The 16425-nt window shown below is 40.3% G+C and overlaps 2 long non-coding RNA genes across 4 annotated transcripts in view; both read left to right on the top strand.

Moving 5' to 3' along the window:
* The window catches only part of LOC131398796 (uncharacterized), a 59581-nt gene extending 51324 nt beyond the window's left edge, over positions 1-8257 (top strand). For all 3 annotated transcript variants that reach the window (XR_009216982.1, XR_009216983.1, XR_009216984.1), the window contains 2 exons: positions 1689-1813; positions 7663-8257. This is a non-coding gene — a long non-coding RNA (uncharacterized LOC131398796). The remainder of the gene's footprint in view (positions 1-1688; positions 1814-7662) is intronic.
* A 3864-nt stretch (positions 8258-12121) lies between these two features.
* Positions 12122-15218, top strand: LOC131398955 (uncharacterized). The gene is made up of 3 exons (XR_009217034.1): positions 12122-12400; positions 13771-13826; positions 14882-15218. It is a non-coding gene; the product is annotated as an uncharacterized LOC131398955 (long non-coding RNA).
* The last annotated feature ends 1207 nt before the right edge of the window (positions 15219-16425 follow it).

Raw genomic sequence — 16425 nt, 5'->3', positions numbered from 1 at the left:
AACTGTAGTTAGCATTCCCTACTTTTCAACTTGCTCTGTAACGTTTCCTGCCATAGTGGTGTATTAGTTATCTATTTCTGCATGTCAAATCACCCCAAAATGTAGTGGTTTAAGACAACAAACTTTTTTTCAATCTCACAGTAATTATGGGCCAGGAATTCAGGAGTGGCTTAGCTGGGCAGGTCTGGCTCAGGGTGTCTTTTGTGACTGTGGTGGGGATGTTGGCAGTGGCTAGTCATCTGAATGCTTGGTTGAAGAGGGAGGGTCTGCTTCCAAGATGACCCCCTCACACGATCATTGGCAGGAGGCCTCAGTTCCTTACCATGCAGGCCTCTCCACAGACTATTCGAGAGTCCTCGCAGCATGTCAGCTAACCTCTCCCAGAGTGAGCAATCTGAGAGAGAGAGGAAGGAGCTGCAGTGTCTTTTAAGATCTGCCTTCCAAAGTCACATAGCATCACTTCCACTTTCTTCTGTTCATTATATGTGAATCACTAAGTCCAGCCCACCCTCAAGGGGAGGGTAGTTAGGCTCCACCTCTTCAAGGGAGGAGTCTCAAAGCATTTGTGGACATATTTTAAACCTATCACAGCTTTTAAATATTTTTCCAATAATGCTGTGCAAGAGACAACCACAAAACCTCAGCAGCATAAAACTATAAGTGTTTATAATCCATGTGTCTGAGGGTGGCTGGGGCAGCTCTACAGATCTCAGCTGGGTGCAGTCACCTGTCACAAGCCATCACATGAGGATGGCTTTATCTAACCAGGGACAGCCTGCTTAGATCAGGCAGGATAACTTCTGATACCTTAATTTTATATCACAAGTATACACATACTTACTATTTTGAGTAATAATTACTGAAAACACATGACCAAATTTGTTTCTGGACATTTAAAAAACGTGTTGAAATTCCCATATCATCCAGAATTAAAAAACGATTTCATAGATGACTTGTAAAACCCATTATCTCCACATTTAAAATTTATTCTCAGTGTAATAATGCTGGTGTTATTACCTGTGACATTTTATGTGATTAATTTACAAATATCCAATTTTCATTTCCCCTGTATTTTACAAATCATCTGAATACATTTGTTGCTATATATTTTTCCTTATAGGGCTTAATAAATAGAGTATTCTTATTTCTGAAGTACAAATAACTTTTCTTGCATTGCATTCATTTTTTTAAATGTATACTTGTTCCATTTCATCTATTTAAATCTTTGTGTTTTCATCTATGGGTTTTTATAGTTATAAAATGCCATTATTCTGGAATTAATTTGTATTTATATTTAAAATTCACTGAGTATTCTAACCCAATGCCTGGTATACAATAGGTGCTCAATAATTATTAGTTGTATTATTATTATTACTACTACTATTAAATTTACGATTTATAGGAAAGCAGAGATCTGCTTTCTACAGCAACTCTAGTAACCTTTATTTTATTTGGATTTTGAATAATCTAATATTATTTATCCCATGTAGATAAATGATACATAAGATGCACCGTAGTTGTATAATCAAGTCACTAATGTCAAAAAGCAAGCTTTCTTCAAGGAAAGAGGCTGCAGTGGACTGTTCTTCAGAGGTTGGAACTTGCCTCATATCTCAGAGGGAGAGAAAAGCTCATGAATGAATCCCGGGATCATAAAATGTCAGAAATGGAATGTTCTTATTTTGCAGATGAGCCTGAGAATCCAAGTCAGTGAAATTTCCACTTTTCCTTGCTGAAGCCTGTCATCCTCCAACTCCACCTTAGGCTGGAGAAGTCTACTTTCTTCTCTGATAGAGCTGGAGAACCTTCCAAGGTCAGAACAAATAATTAAGTTACGAAACAATCTGCAAGTGGAAATTGGATGGTGCGAATGTTCCACTGGAAAGTGTTAACAAGAGGCTAGTTGGTCAGAAATAGAGAAAAGACTTCTGCTCTGAGTGAGAGTTTAGACGAGATCCTTGTTGCTCAAATGATCTCTAGTGAAACATTAGTTTTTTTACTTCCCAATTCATTTTGGACTGATATTTTGTAAAATACAGTAAAAATAAATATTCCAAAAACATATTTCAAAAGCCAGTCTTTTTCCTTATTATTGGATTCAACAGATGTAAACTTAATCTGCCAAGTTGCTATAAAAATTTCTAAATGCTTACTCTCAATTTCTTCACCTATTTTGTTGTGGACCAGTGACAAATAGTTTGCAGACTGGCCCTGGATTTCAGTGACTTCTTATAGTTCTAACATTCTGTGCTTTTATTTGAAGCCCAAATAGCTGTGCCTTGATTTACAGAAGAACTCCTCACTCACACATCAATTAATTAAGCAAATGTATTAATTAATTTTAAAATGTTTATTTAAAACCTATCATGTATGGGCTAACCACATGCTCTATATGAAACTGAATTAGAAATGGTCCCCTTTCTCAATAACTTACAGTCTAGTCAGGGAGTTAACATCCGTGTCTATGATACGGAAGAGAAGGGAGTAGGTGCCAGGAGAGCACTGTGGGTGTAGTGTGGGGGATCCAGAGCAAAGAGACATGGCTGACATGGAGGAGTCAGGAGGGCTCTGTGGAGGATGTGGCCTTGGAGCCTCGGAAGGCCACACGTGGGAAGACGCAGGGCAGGGCATGCTGGGAAGAATGAGTAAATCTCAAAAATTTTGGCCTACTTCTTTTCCTTTCATGTTTAAAATATCTCTGCGAGGTTGAGAAATAATAGGAACCCCGGATAGAAATTGCAGCGCAAAGATATGGTTGTGGTGAAGCCTTGAACAGGTTATTATGGATGAAATGTATCCCCTCAAATTCTGTGTTGAAACCCTACTCCCCAGTATGATGGTATTAGGAGGTGGGGCCTTTGGGAGGTGATTAGGATTAGATGAGGTCATGAGGATGGAGCCTTCAGAATGGGATTAGTGCTTTTCAACTCTTTATAAGAGTCATGAGAGAGCTTGCTTCCTTTCTCTTTCCACCATGTGAGGATACTATGAGAAGTCAGCGATCTGCAACCCAGAAGAGGGCTCTCACCAGAGCTCATGCTGTCACCCTGATCTGGACTTCCAGCCTCCAGAACTGTGAGAAATACATTTCTGTCATTCATAAGCCACCCAGTCTGTGGTACTTTGTTGTAGCGGCTCAAACTGACTAAGACACAGGTCCATTGAACTATTTAAGTCGTAGTTTTTTCATCTGGAAAATGGGCCTAATGACATTTACCTTAGTGGGTTGTTCAGGGAGCTAGCGATAACATATATACATTATATTACTTTATAAATGTAATCGTAATTACATTACAAAGTATTGGTACATTATCTGATACATAGTGAGTGTGCAACAAAGTGTGACAATTATGTCATTATTAAATAGTTATCTCAGGACCATTTGTCAGGGGAGAAGTAGGGCTGTGGTGGAGGTCTTTTTCGAGGGATGGGAATGGATGAGTTTTTCCCAGCATTCCTTCCCCCATTCTTTTGGTAACTGTACCTCCCCTTCCCTTGGGGCACTGTCACTTCCCCACTTCATGCAGTTCTCATGGGCCTGCCTATCCACTGGCTACAAGGATCATGTGTAAGACAGATCTGGCCAATTTTAGTTCCCCATTCCCCTAGCCACAGTGATTGGCTGAAGGATGGGCACTGAGTTGCAATGGGGACCAATCAGAATCTTTCATTGAGGCTTGTATATAGGCATGTTGGGAGAAAAAAATGACCTTCTCTTTCTTTCAGCATTTCTAAGGTAGGCTGATAAGAGCTGAGTCTGTCACAAATAGTAAAGTTTAGAGATAGGGAAAAGGGGAGGGGGAGAGGGAACTAAAAATACCATCGGGTGTCTGAATCTACATCTCAACTTTCCAGTTATTTGGATCGATACATTCCAATATCTGTCGCTTGCAACCGTGACTACTGCAAGGACTAACTCAGGTTTCCAGATTCGTAGTCAGGGCTTTTCAAGAGACATCCCCACGATTTACTAATTAGCTGAGATTATTCAGGACAGGTGCTGGGGTGAAGTTGTTGAGCCAAAAGGAAAACAAACAGACATGTGCCCCAGCCTATGACAGCCTCAGACCCAATCAGGGATGCAAACCACTAAAAATTTAACCGGGAAAACAAACAAACTCTGAGACATACCAACTGACCTGAAGTGCTGTGAGAGTCCGGGAGGGGAGAGAAGGCTCACGGTGTTTGGGGACACTCAGGGAAGTCTTGGACGATGAGGCAAGGATTTGAGCTGGGCAGTGAAGCACAGTTTGGAAAAGCGCTCTCAGAGAGAATTTCAAGAGCGTTGCAGTGAGTGTAGAGCTGTGGAGGAGGCAAGGATACGTAGGGTGGATAGTTTCTGTTGCAGGGTAGTGGGAGGTAAGAGTAGAAAGGTAAAATGGTGCTTTATGTATTTTTTGAGAATTCTGTTACGGAAACTTCAAACATACGCAAACATATTCTCTCATAGAGAGAATAGTATAATGAATCATCTGCCGACATTAGCCAGCTGCAACAATTATCAATATTTTATCATTCCTGTTTTATCTATCCACCTTACTCTTCATCATCTTCCTTCCCCCACTCCCCACTGGAATATTTTAAAGCAAATCCCAAACATCACATCATTTTACCCTTAAGTCCTTCATTATTATCTCTAAAAAGTAAGGGCCTTTCTCCCCAATATAAGCACAATAACATTACCATATCTTAAAAAAAAAGAATGGTAATTTCTTAATATATTATCCAATTCTCCGTCCATGTTCAATTTTCTGCAGTTGTCTTAAAAATGTCTTTGTATGGAAGATTTGTTTGAATCAGGATCTAAAGAAGGTCCACACGTGTATTTGGTTGTGTCTCTTAAGTCTCTTGTTACCTATAATAATTCCCACTACTCCTTTTAAAAACTATGCACTGGTTAAAGGAAGCCAGTCATTTGTCTCATGGAATTTTCCACATTCTGGATGTGGCTGATTATGTCATCATGGTGTAGTTCAAAATGCTCCTCTGTTCCCGAGTTTCCTGGAAATTGTCGGTAATGAGGTCTAGAGGTTTGATTAGATTCTGCTTCAGTTCTTATTGTTATGATTTCGGGGGGCAAGATTACTTTATGGTTGGTGCGGAGTGCTTCCTCACGCCTCTCGTTACGAGACACGTAATGTCTGGCTGTCCCCTTTTAGTAATGTTACAATTGATCAGCAAATTTTAGTCAAAAATGCTGTTGTAGTTTTTTATGTCTCTCTCTAGGATTCTGACCTGAGTCCATGGGGGCTGGGCTGGCGGACAAATCTAATTCACAGACCAGGCTGCACTCAGAGTCCCCCTTCCTCTGGGACCGGGGAGGCATTGTTACTCGGCCAAGCTTCTGCCTGACCTTTGAGAGCCTCCCTTGGGTGGTAGGATTTCCCGGGAAGCTATTCAGGCCCTCAGGCAAATAAGGCTCCCGCTGGCCTGCCCACCAGTCTGTCAGACACTTCTGAATATTTGAATGAAGTGAGGAAAGTCCAAAGAGATTTGTCAGGATGTGTGATATTAGATTTCTTTAGCAAGAATGCTTGTCACTTCGCCACTTTCCAATGAAAAAATTCCCACTGATTGTGTCTAAAAATGCAAAATAAAATGAAGAATCCAGGCAATTTCACACAAAAATATTAAGCCTTGGAAACATATTGAGCAATACTGGAGGGTTTTCCTTTTCCTTTATGGTCTTGAATTATACAGCCTGCCCTTTGAACTGGATAATTTGATTATGTAGTCAGCTCCCCAGGGCATTTCGGGCTTGCCCCCTAGATTATTAGGACTCCCCCTCCCCTCCGTATATGAAGATCATTGTGTCAGCTTCAGACTTTTTAAATCTATAGTAGAATTTGGATTATGGTAGGCTTTAAAAATAGGAAAATTGTTTTATGTCAATTGATGAATATGGTAATTTAGTTTTTAATTCATTTGACTCAGCTATTAAAGAGAGTTCTGCTTTAGAAATTAAGAAACTCTATACATGTTTCTGTCTTTTATATGATTTTGAGATCCTTTGCAAAACACGAGATAGTAGAAAGCAAACACATCTGCTCTGCCTTCATTTTTCCTCGTAATATCTTGTGTTTTGGGATGTTTCATTTCTGTGTCTGCCTGGGGGACTTGTTCTGTGTCAGGTGACATGCCAACCTTCTCTTGGCTTGATTGCCACACTCAGGAAGGCTTCCTTTTTTCATAAAACATTTGTTTTGTTCACAGAGAGTATTAAAACATTTGGAGAGGTGTTATGAAGTATTTCACATGTTTTTCTGCATCTTTTTATAAAGTGGGCTTCTTGGATTTATTTATGCCATCTTAGGCCTTCTTTCTTTTTTTCTCTCTTTCTGAAAGCTGAACTAGACAAAGTCCCTTGGGGAACTTTCTCTTATACATCATTGTTTCCCCAATTCTGAGCACAGTGCCTGGCCCATGGCAGGTGTCCAATGAATATTTACTGAATCAGTTAATGAGTGAAAATGAACTTTGGGAATTTTCTTTCCTCTTTCCCAAGTTCCCCAAATAGGGCACTCTTGTTTATACTGGTTTTTATGAAACTCTTGTGTCTCAGTTATAGCCCACTCGTTTAGCCTAGAGAGATTTAGAGATTTTTTTTTGTCTTAGGTAAGTGCTCAGCTAATTTCAAATCTCTCACTCCAATTTATAGGTAATAGTAGAATCAGAACATTTTGGCCAAGGGCTATGGCTATGAAAAAACTTTCAAGACCAAAGGCCAAGACAATGGCACTGTATTCATTTCCTGTGGCTGCTGTAAAAATTACCACAAGGGGGTGGCTTAAAACAACAGAAATTTATTCTCTCACAGTTCTGGAGGCCGGGATTCCGAAATCAGTGTCACTGGGCTGAAACCAAGGTGTTGGCAGGGCCGGGTTGGACTCTTTCCAGAGGCTCTGGGGGAGAATCCGTTCCTTGCTTCCTCCTGCTTCTGGTGGCTGCCAGCCTTGCTTGGCTGCTGCACCAGAAATATTTATCAATCGTATTTGGAAAGCGGGAGGACAGAAAAGAATGTAAAATTTCAAGACAGAAATATGCCACTAAAAATTGCTCTCTGTGGCAGAAACTGCTAGCAGCCAGCGCCCCGTTTTCTTTTAGTTGTGCACACTCCCCTCACTGAGTTTTCGTAGGTGGGGACGATGGTGACCAGGTAGAGACCATAGTGCCCAGCCTCTTTTATAGCAGGTGGGGCTGTATGACTGAGTTCTTATGAGTGAGTCGAAGTGATGTGGGCAACTTCTACATCACTTTCTTGAAGAGAAATTTCTTGCCTTCCACTTACTCTCCTTTTCCTTCCTCTGGGGAGGGGTGCAGACATGATGGTGAGCCAGTCTGACCATACAGGTAAGGATACCACTTTCCTGGATGGTGGAGCGATGAGATAGATGGCCTCCTGGAGCAGAGCTGCCTTACCACCGTGTCCCACCCACTTACGCCTGGGAACCACAGGAGAGGGGAATAAACTGTATTATTTGAGTCATCATTTTGGGATCCGTTTGTTATAGTGGCTTAGCTTATACATGAACTAATACACAGACAAGATTAGGAAAGAACCTCATTTTTTGGTTTCAACTACTGCTCTTTGTCTACTTGATAAGATGTGTTGGATGATAGATTAACATTGCTTTGCATTGCTAAATAATTTTTTTTTTGTAGGGAAGACCAGCCCTGAGCTAACATCTGATGCCAATGCTCCTCTTTTTTGCTGAGGAAGATCGCCCCTGAGCTAACATCTGTGCCCATATTCCTCTACTTTATATGGGATGCCACCACAGCATAGCCTGACAAGCGGTGCGTCAGTGCATGCCCGGGATCCAAACCTGGGAACCCCAGGACCCCGAAGCAGAGCGTGCGCACTTAACCGCTATGCCACTAGGCCAGCACCGCTGGATAATTTTTTTTAAAACAATTCTTCTCCTACATACTCCAAAAGAAAATAGTTATCCCGAGCTGTGTCTGTGTAAGCTGATTATTTTGTCTCTTCTCTGGGCTCTACACTTCTACACTACTCTACACTGGGCTCACTCATGCCTGCTTAGAAAGTTCTGTTTCACTCCGAGTTGCTGGAGTGAGGTTTTCATTAGTTAGTATGAACATACCACCACTATGCGTCCATCCTGCAACAGCCTGTAGGGGACTCCTTAATAGCCTTCATAAGAAAGACTGACTTAATGTCTCCTAAGTGTGTTTAAATTCATAAAAATAACTCTGGGACATCAACTGCAGAGAATCTCTCCTAAATCCTGTTGAAAACAAGTCATTTCTTTTATAAAAGAAAAAGATTAAACTTTTTTTTACAAAAACAATTCATTTCAATTATTGACAAATTGAAAAATAGAGTGAAAAAAAGAAAAAAAAAAGTTTCATAATCCCACTATCCAGTTAGCAAGTTGGTATATAGCCTTTCAGTTCTTTTTCTATGAATATATGTATATTTACTAAAATCAGACTATATTGTATACAGTTTTATAACTTCTTCCTTAAAAGAAAAACCAAATATTTCGGTAAATATCTCAAATCGACTGACTACGGTGAGGACCTTAGTAGCTGCAGAAGCCAGGCTGGGCTCTCCCAGAGGGAAGGTGGTGAATTTGGGTGTAATGTGCTCACATGCTCTGTACGTCTGTTAGGGTGTGAGGTAGGGAAGACGAGCAGCATTGACTTAGTTCTTGTCTGCAGAAACTTTGCACAGGATTTATGAGCGTGAGAATCCGCTTTGCCTATTTTATAACTCTATTCAACTCCATTGCAGGTTATTGATTTTTTCTTTCTCTTTGAGTATAATGACCAGAGAGTTGTTTGTCTAGTTCGTTCAAAATAAGAATCCATTCTTGTTCCCGTGCTTCTTACAGCTTTTCCTTAGAAGAAGCAAGAGAACTGGAATGTAGCTGATGTTCTGGCGTTTACCAGACACTGTTTAAGTAGGTCACACAGTATTGTTTAAAACTCACAAAACCTAATGGGGGAGATTTTACTAGTCCCTTAGTCTAGTTTTTCACGTTAGAAAATGAGACTCAGAGATTAAGCCACTTTTCCACGTTGTTAGAGCTAGTAAGTATCAGAGCTGAAATTTAAACCCAGTCTGTGATTTCTAAGCCCACCTTTTAATCATTTTAATCATTGTCTCCCAGAGCAAAACTAATTTACTTTTGCATCTTATTCTTCAAATACCCAAATTCCATCAAATCTGTGATACCATAGATTGTAAGACACATCATTATTTCATATTCCAATAACAGAGAAAAGTGCTGCTAACTATAATTGAATGATGCATCTCAATTTCTGAGAAGTTATAATGTGAAAAGTATATAAGTCTTAGAATTGATGAGATATGATAAAATTATAGAACAACTTCTTACAGAAATAAGAGGCTAATGCTGTGTAACCTACTTGCATGGGCGGTCCTGACAATGTGGTTTCTTGGTGGGTCCCCAAAGTGGATACATTCTCGAGGTGACCTCTGGCAGGGAGGGCTATACATAATTTTCAGCTCACTTGCAGAGACAGTGGTGTGTGGTTGGATTGGTTGCTGCAGTTGGGTAAGTCGTTATTATCCCTGTCAATGGTCCCCAAAGCTTGGAAGCACCAAGCTGCCTAGAGCTACTTGAAAATAAGAACAAAAGAAGAGACTAGGGGAATAATGGGTGAGGTACGGGCAGATCTTTGTATTTGTGATTCTGAGGGGAGGGCATATACATCTAGCAGTTCTTTCCCTGCAGTGATGTACTGAACGACTATAATAGCAACATTTTGTGGTCTCTAGGAAATATCAGCCAAAAGAATTATAACTGAAGAAGGAAATTAAATCAGTCTGGCAGAATTATTCCAGGTGTGTAGAACAGGACCAACAAAGGAGTGAACACTGAACCTTGAGAAATACCTGCAGTGAGGGGGTGAGAGAGAGAAGAAAGGAGAAAGATGGGGGAGGGGAGGGGTAAGAGAGGGAGGAGGAAAAAACACAAAAGGGCTACACTACGGGAGCCAAAGAAGGGCTGAGTTTCTTAAGGCAGAGGTGGTCATGGGGCTCAAACACTGTAGAAGGGTCATTGACAAACGACTGCTTGTTGGTCAAAGAGTTTAATGGATCTTGGCGGATAAGGAGAAGAGAAGAAGGCAATTTGAAAGCAGAGAAAACCTCCTTCCCCTTTATTATTTACCAGAAATGTTAAAAGGTAGGTGTGGGTTGATCTTCACACACTTGGCGAGGCAGAGCTGCATGATGCTAGTTTTTGTCTTGGAGGTCTTCTCTATGGCATCTGAGCTTGCTTTCCTCCACCTTGTTAAAATCTCCCCTCTCTTGAGACTTGACATCTCGCTCTCCAGATTATCTCCTTGCTCTCGGAATGAACTTTCTTAATCACCTTGACCTGATTCTTTCTCTGCTCCCTGCGCCTTCAATGTGGACTCTCCCCTGATTTCATCCGTAGCCCTATTCTCTCTCCCAGTCTTCTACAAGTTCTCTTGGGAAAATCTCATCTATACTCATGGCTTCAATTGCCATCTATTTCTTCTTGATGCCGGAAACATGCTTCTAGTCCAAGTCTCTCACCTCAATTTATGACTCAGTTTCCCCCCCTTCTTTTCTTCTTTCCTTTCTCCCTCCCTCCCTCCCTTGTTTCCTTCTTTGCTTCCTTCCATTCTTCTATTTGATAAATTTTGCAGACTACCACTAGCAAAGTATACACAGCCAGGAGAATGTACTTTAGGCACTAATTTTGCACTTACCTTGATCTTATTCTTCCTGCCCTCATTTTCCCTCTCACTCTCCAAAATCTATTACCCGGACTTCAGTCGTTTTCCTGTCTTTGTCTTGGTTCACTTTGTTTTCCCGGTGTGAGTGCTGTAACAGGCAAATCGGATCAAATCTGGTGAAAACTCTTCACTGTCACCATGGCGTGCAGGTTAAAACAGAAGCGCCTTTCCCTGGGACACAAGTCCCTTCACAATCTGGCCTCTGCCTACTTACCTGACCTCCTCTCTACCTCTTTTCCACTCCGTGTTTGACTCAGGAATGCTGAACACATTGGAGCCGTTGCTGTCGCATTTCTTTGCCTCTGCTTGGAATGGACCCCTTCCCCGTTTAATCTGCTGGGCAAACTCCTGCCCATCTCCAGGTCTCCACACAACTCCTTCCTCGTGTTCCAACAGCACCGTTACAGCCAATACTGTGTTGTAACCATCTGCTTTCCCTGCTATACTTCGGGAGTTTCAAGAGCGGGGATTCCCTTCTCATCATTGTACCTTTATGCCGAGTACTGTGCCTGGTGTGAAATAAGAGATTTTTGGTGTCTCTGAAGGTAGTTTTGTCCGCAGAAAAGCCCGTTGGAGGGTTTACTTTGATTTTAAAAAACTATCCCTCATTTAGGTTACATATCAAAACATCAGGTTCTTTCTTTTAAGGTCAATTAAAAAATATTATTCTATTTATAAATCTAGCAAATTCCTACACTTTACGGGGGGGCTTTGACTAATATTTGGTCCCATATAGAAATCTGAACTTTTACATATTTGAAACTGTAATCATAACCAATAAATATGTTGATTCCTTTTTAAAGTACATTAGATGTCTGGCTGTTAAATCTTCCTTAGTGTTTAATTCCTGTAAATCTGATAATGAAACGTATAAATATGGCCAGCCTTAATTCTGTGTCAATATTATACACAAATTTCATAAAATTTCAATTTAAAGTTGTAATTCTAAATGAATTCTTCAATTATATACATAAAATAGGAATTACTGGTTGACAAATGACTCTAAAAGGCCAAATTCTCTTAAGTATAATCAGTTCTGCTCTATCAATATGTACAGATTCCTTAATATCAAGATATTAGTAATACAAGTTTCATTCTCTCAAACATTTCTATACTCGATTCTAAATCCCCCCAAGGTTAAATATGCTTAAAGAGCAATCACAGTTAGGGATTGCCTTCCCAAGATAATTTTTTGGGGGGAATGCAGCAGAATCTATGTCTGCAACATGGTGAGAATATCCTGGCCCTAGCCTAGTTGCCATGTCATTGACTCCATAACATAAAGAAGGTGACTACATAATTCCATATCCTTTAGATTCAAGTTATTACCAAATCTTCTGTCTCCTTACAGTGTAGATAAGCCTACATCCTTTGACTGGATTTTGCATACTAATCTTTTCTACTAGCTCTAAAGACCTTTGAACTTGACAGAACGCTGTCAATGTCCCCCCCATAGATTTCCCGTCTGGGTGAAGCTCACAATTCTTACAGATATTAAAACTATTTCCAACTTAATTCTGCAGCTCTCTCCTAGGAGACTCATAACTTCCAAGCTGTTCCACTGTTACCTGGGACATGAAGTATGTGCACAATTAATGTTTGGTCACGTATTGCCACGGCTGAGTATGCGAATGGATATCAGGTAACACAGAAGAATTTTCATAATTGCTGCTTAATTTTTCTCTCTCTGAAAAGGATCACGTAGTGATTAAGTATGGACTTTGCAGACAGACTGTCCTGGGTTCCCACTTCCTGACACTTAGTGTGTGATGTTGGGTGGATTGTTAAACCTCTCTGAGCTTCAGTTCCTCATCTGTAAAATGGGGAGCAGCATCATTCTGGGGTCTGGAAGATTAAGTTATATATTTAAATACATACATACATATATATCTGTTATAAACTGAATTGTGTGCCCCCAAAATTCACATATTGAAGTCCTAACCCACGGTATCTCGGAACACGACTATATTTGGAGACAGGGCTCTTTAAGGAGGTAGGTAATTAAAATGAGGCCCATCCCGTTAGGATGGGCCCTAATCCAATATGACTGGTGTCCTTATAAGAAGAGGAGGTAGGACACACAGAGAGACCTGGGGGCACGCTTGCTTGGAGAGACCACCATGTGAGGAGGCAGCAAGGGGGCAGCCACCTGCACACCGAGGAGCGAGGCCTCAGAAGAACACAACCCTGCCAGCACCTTGATCTTGGACTTCCAGTCTCTAGAACCGTGAGAAAATCAATGTCTGTGGTTTAAGCTCCCCAGGCTGTGGTATTTTGTTATGGCAGGCCAAGCAGATTAATACAGTATATGTGTATATACACCTATATTGCTTAACACATGCCTAGCTCAATAAATGGTAGTCATTATAACTATTATTCAACTTTTCCAACAGAGCTACAAAAAAAATGAAGGTTGTCTCACAAGTCACATGTAAATTGTTTTCTGGGTTCAATGCAAGCTATGGGAATTCCCTTGCTCCCTGTCTGTCTCAGCTGAGCATCCCCAGCTGGGAGCCTTTCCTGATCTTCAGGCAGATATCTTGGCTTCTCCCCTGGAATCTGACCTAGACTGTTCCCAGAGTACTGTCATCATCCATCTCTATAACCATCTCCCTCACCGAATGGGGCCTTGTTCATCTTTGTATCCCAGGCACCTAGCAGGATGTGTCAGAATTCAATTCAATAAACTGTGAAATAAGTTCAGGGAGAGTTTAGGTGTAGAGTATTTATCTTGTTAACAACTGCAATGATAACATTGTGGCTCAGGGAGCATCTTTCACGTCTGTTCTCAAACCTTTCCCTGAGAGTCGGCTCTGGCACCTCCCAGCATTGCCGGCAGCTGGGGCCTTCTTAGCTGCTTCAAAGCATAAGACACAGCCTGTTGAACTTGCCAGAGCTTGCATAGCAGAGGCCTGGTCACCTCTGGGCACGCACGATACTTGCTTCATTGACCTGTAAATTGCAAATATCTCTTCTCATAACTAGGTTTCTGAAATATTCCTTGTTTTTCAGAAGCTTAAGCAATTAGCCAAGTAGGAACTGGCAATCACCAGGAGTGAAAGGACCAGGTATTTCCGGTGTTATTCTTTCTGTTTGTGACTGCGGTGGCTCAAATTACTGGGGGGAAAGAAAGACTTTAACTGTCATTCTACATTTTATTCTCTTGTGTCTGACTTGGCAGGATACTGACATTGTGTTCTCCTTGAAGGTCATCTCGAACCCTATATGTGCCCCAAACTTTCTTTCCAACTAAGCGACGACAGCACAGTTTCTTGGCTCTATCTTATCTGCTTTTAACAACGGCAAGCCACGAGCCATCCCAGCACAAACATAGCCAGATGCCTTTCGTTTCTTTGGCAATTGTTACATCTCTCTTGGCTTTCCTTATTTATGAGAAGGTAGTGAGAAAAAATGATAATAATCATCTCACACAGTATGTAGGTATTTTTACAAAGCAATCTTATACTTGAAAATAATTTTGGAATACATTAGAAAAATATAAAAGAAAACTATAAGGAAAAGGAAGAACAGAATTACTGTAAGAAAATGCAAAATGTTATAATTGCCTTAAGAGAAAAATCTGCAATGTAATTGAGTCTTTATCAAAGTGTTTTTCATAACTTAAAACATTGTTTTATGTATACTCCAACTGAAAATAGCTGACAGGAATCTAATAAATGAAATATGATCCTTTCCTATATTTCTCTCTCTCACATATCATTGTACTACTATTTTGCTTCCTACACTCACATACACACTTAAAGAATTAGGTACTATCCTAAAACAGAAAAAAACCCAAAGCTATATCAAATATATGCACTGCTTTTTAATATCTATTTATTTCAATATTAGATAGTATCAATAAATTCAGAAAAAAGATTACACACTAACAGGATAATGGTAATTTCCATCATAGAAGGTAAGTACTTGATCAATTCTTATATCTTAATCACAATTTAGAATAAACATTAATCTGGTCTAGCAATAAGCTGGGCAATTTATTTTGCAAAAAAAAAAAAAAAAAAAAATGGAGTCAGGTATTATCCATAGAGGCATCCATTAGGTGAAGACAAACTGCTGGCTGTCCACCCAACTCCATTCTCCCATTCTTCCTCCATATTAGAATGGTTGCTGGGATCTTGGCTGCATTTCCAGGGACTGTGTTTCCTGGGTCCCCTCCCGATCTTGCAGCAAAGTGTGACCACGTGACTCAGCTCTCATCAAAGGAATATGCGCAGAAATGTTGGGAGCAGCTTCCGATTCACCCGTGTAAGAGGAAATCTCTGGTCCTAGACTCAATCTTTCTCCCTTTCTTGCACTCTGGCTTGGCCACAACTTGGGCAACTTTGGAAACCATGTGTTGAAGAACTGCCATTGGCCAGCCTGGAATGTGGGCAAACCCACCTGGAATTCCCAAACTGGACTGTAAATGCGCAAGACATAAAGACATTTAATCAATCGGTGAGTCCCTTCTTTTTTTCTCTTCTAAATATGTTGCCTCTTAGTCTCTTCCTCTATATAATCCCCCCTAACACCACTGCCTAAGGTTGGGACCTCCTCATTTTTTTGTCTAGACTCCAGTTACGGGCTCTGATCTGGCCCCACCTCTTTGGCACCTTTCTCTTCAAATCCACCCTCTGCTTGGCAGCTCAGTGAAATGAAAATGAAATGAAAATCTGATGTGGTCACTTCCCAGCGAAGGACCGTGGCATTTGCTCGGCACGTAGGCGTGTCCTCTCCCTACTCCAGCCTGATCAATTCTCTTCCATTGAAGCTTTTCTAGGTAAGAAATGAATTTAAAGAAAAACCTTGGCACCATACCACTGTATTCCAAAGATTAAAGACATTTTCCTAAAGAGCTACAATACCATTGTCACATACAACAAAATTAATAAGAATTCCTTAATGTTATCTGGTAGCCAGTTATTATTCAGACTTTCCTGTTCATTCCTAAAATGTATTTTTACAGTTTTTTTCAAATTAGTAACCAAACAAGGTCCCCACATTGCATTTGATTTTTATGTCTCTTTTTTTTTTCGCTATATCAGTGCTCATCCTTCCTTCTCTACTTTCATTGATTTCTTGGTAAAACCATGTCATTTGTTGTATCTAATGATTGTACCTTAGATTTGTCAGATTTCTTTGTTGTAGTGTCATTTAACTTATTCTGTATCAGATCTTTCAGCAGACATTTTAGTTTGGCCTAGAGAATAGGTTGTGAGTTCTGGGGTTCTGTTACTGACCATATTACTTTGGACAACTCATTTATGTTCTCTATACGTAAATTCCCACCCCCTACCCCCATGCATGCTTTTATTTATTTTTGTCTGAAAACGAGGGATCATGATAATTTGTTCTATCTTCAGGACGCCCTGAGAATAAAATGAAGTGCTTTATGTGGTAAGTATTACAGTTCTTAGGAAAAAAGCACAATACAAGAATGGTTAGAAAAACTTTACTTAGGCTGGGGGGAATACAGCAAATTTAGAAATATAAAAGCTTTGGTGACACATGGGAGAAGACATGAATTCATTGGCTATAGAGATCAATATCGTTCTGTTCTTCTCTGCATATATATCAAGGTGTTTAGACCTAAATGGTAGAGGAGAGTGTGAAAAAGCAATACAATTCAATTAGAAGTGTCACATCACATTAAGTTTATTCTGT

This window comes from Diceros bicornis, chromosome 36 (assembly GCF_020826845.1).
Source record: "Diceros bicornis minor isolate mBicDic1 chromosome 36, mDicBic1.mat.cur, whole genome shotgun sequence".
Taxonomy (NCBI): Eukaryota; Metazoa; Chordata; class Mammalia; order Perissodactyla; family Rhinocerotidae; genus Diceros; species Diceros bicornis.
This window is presented reverse-complemented; position numbering and strand designations above follow the sequence as displayed.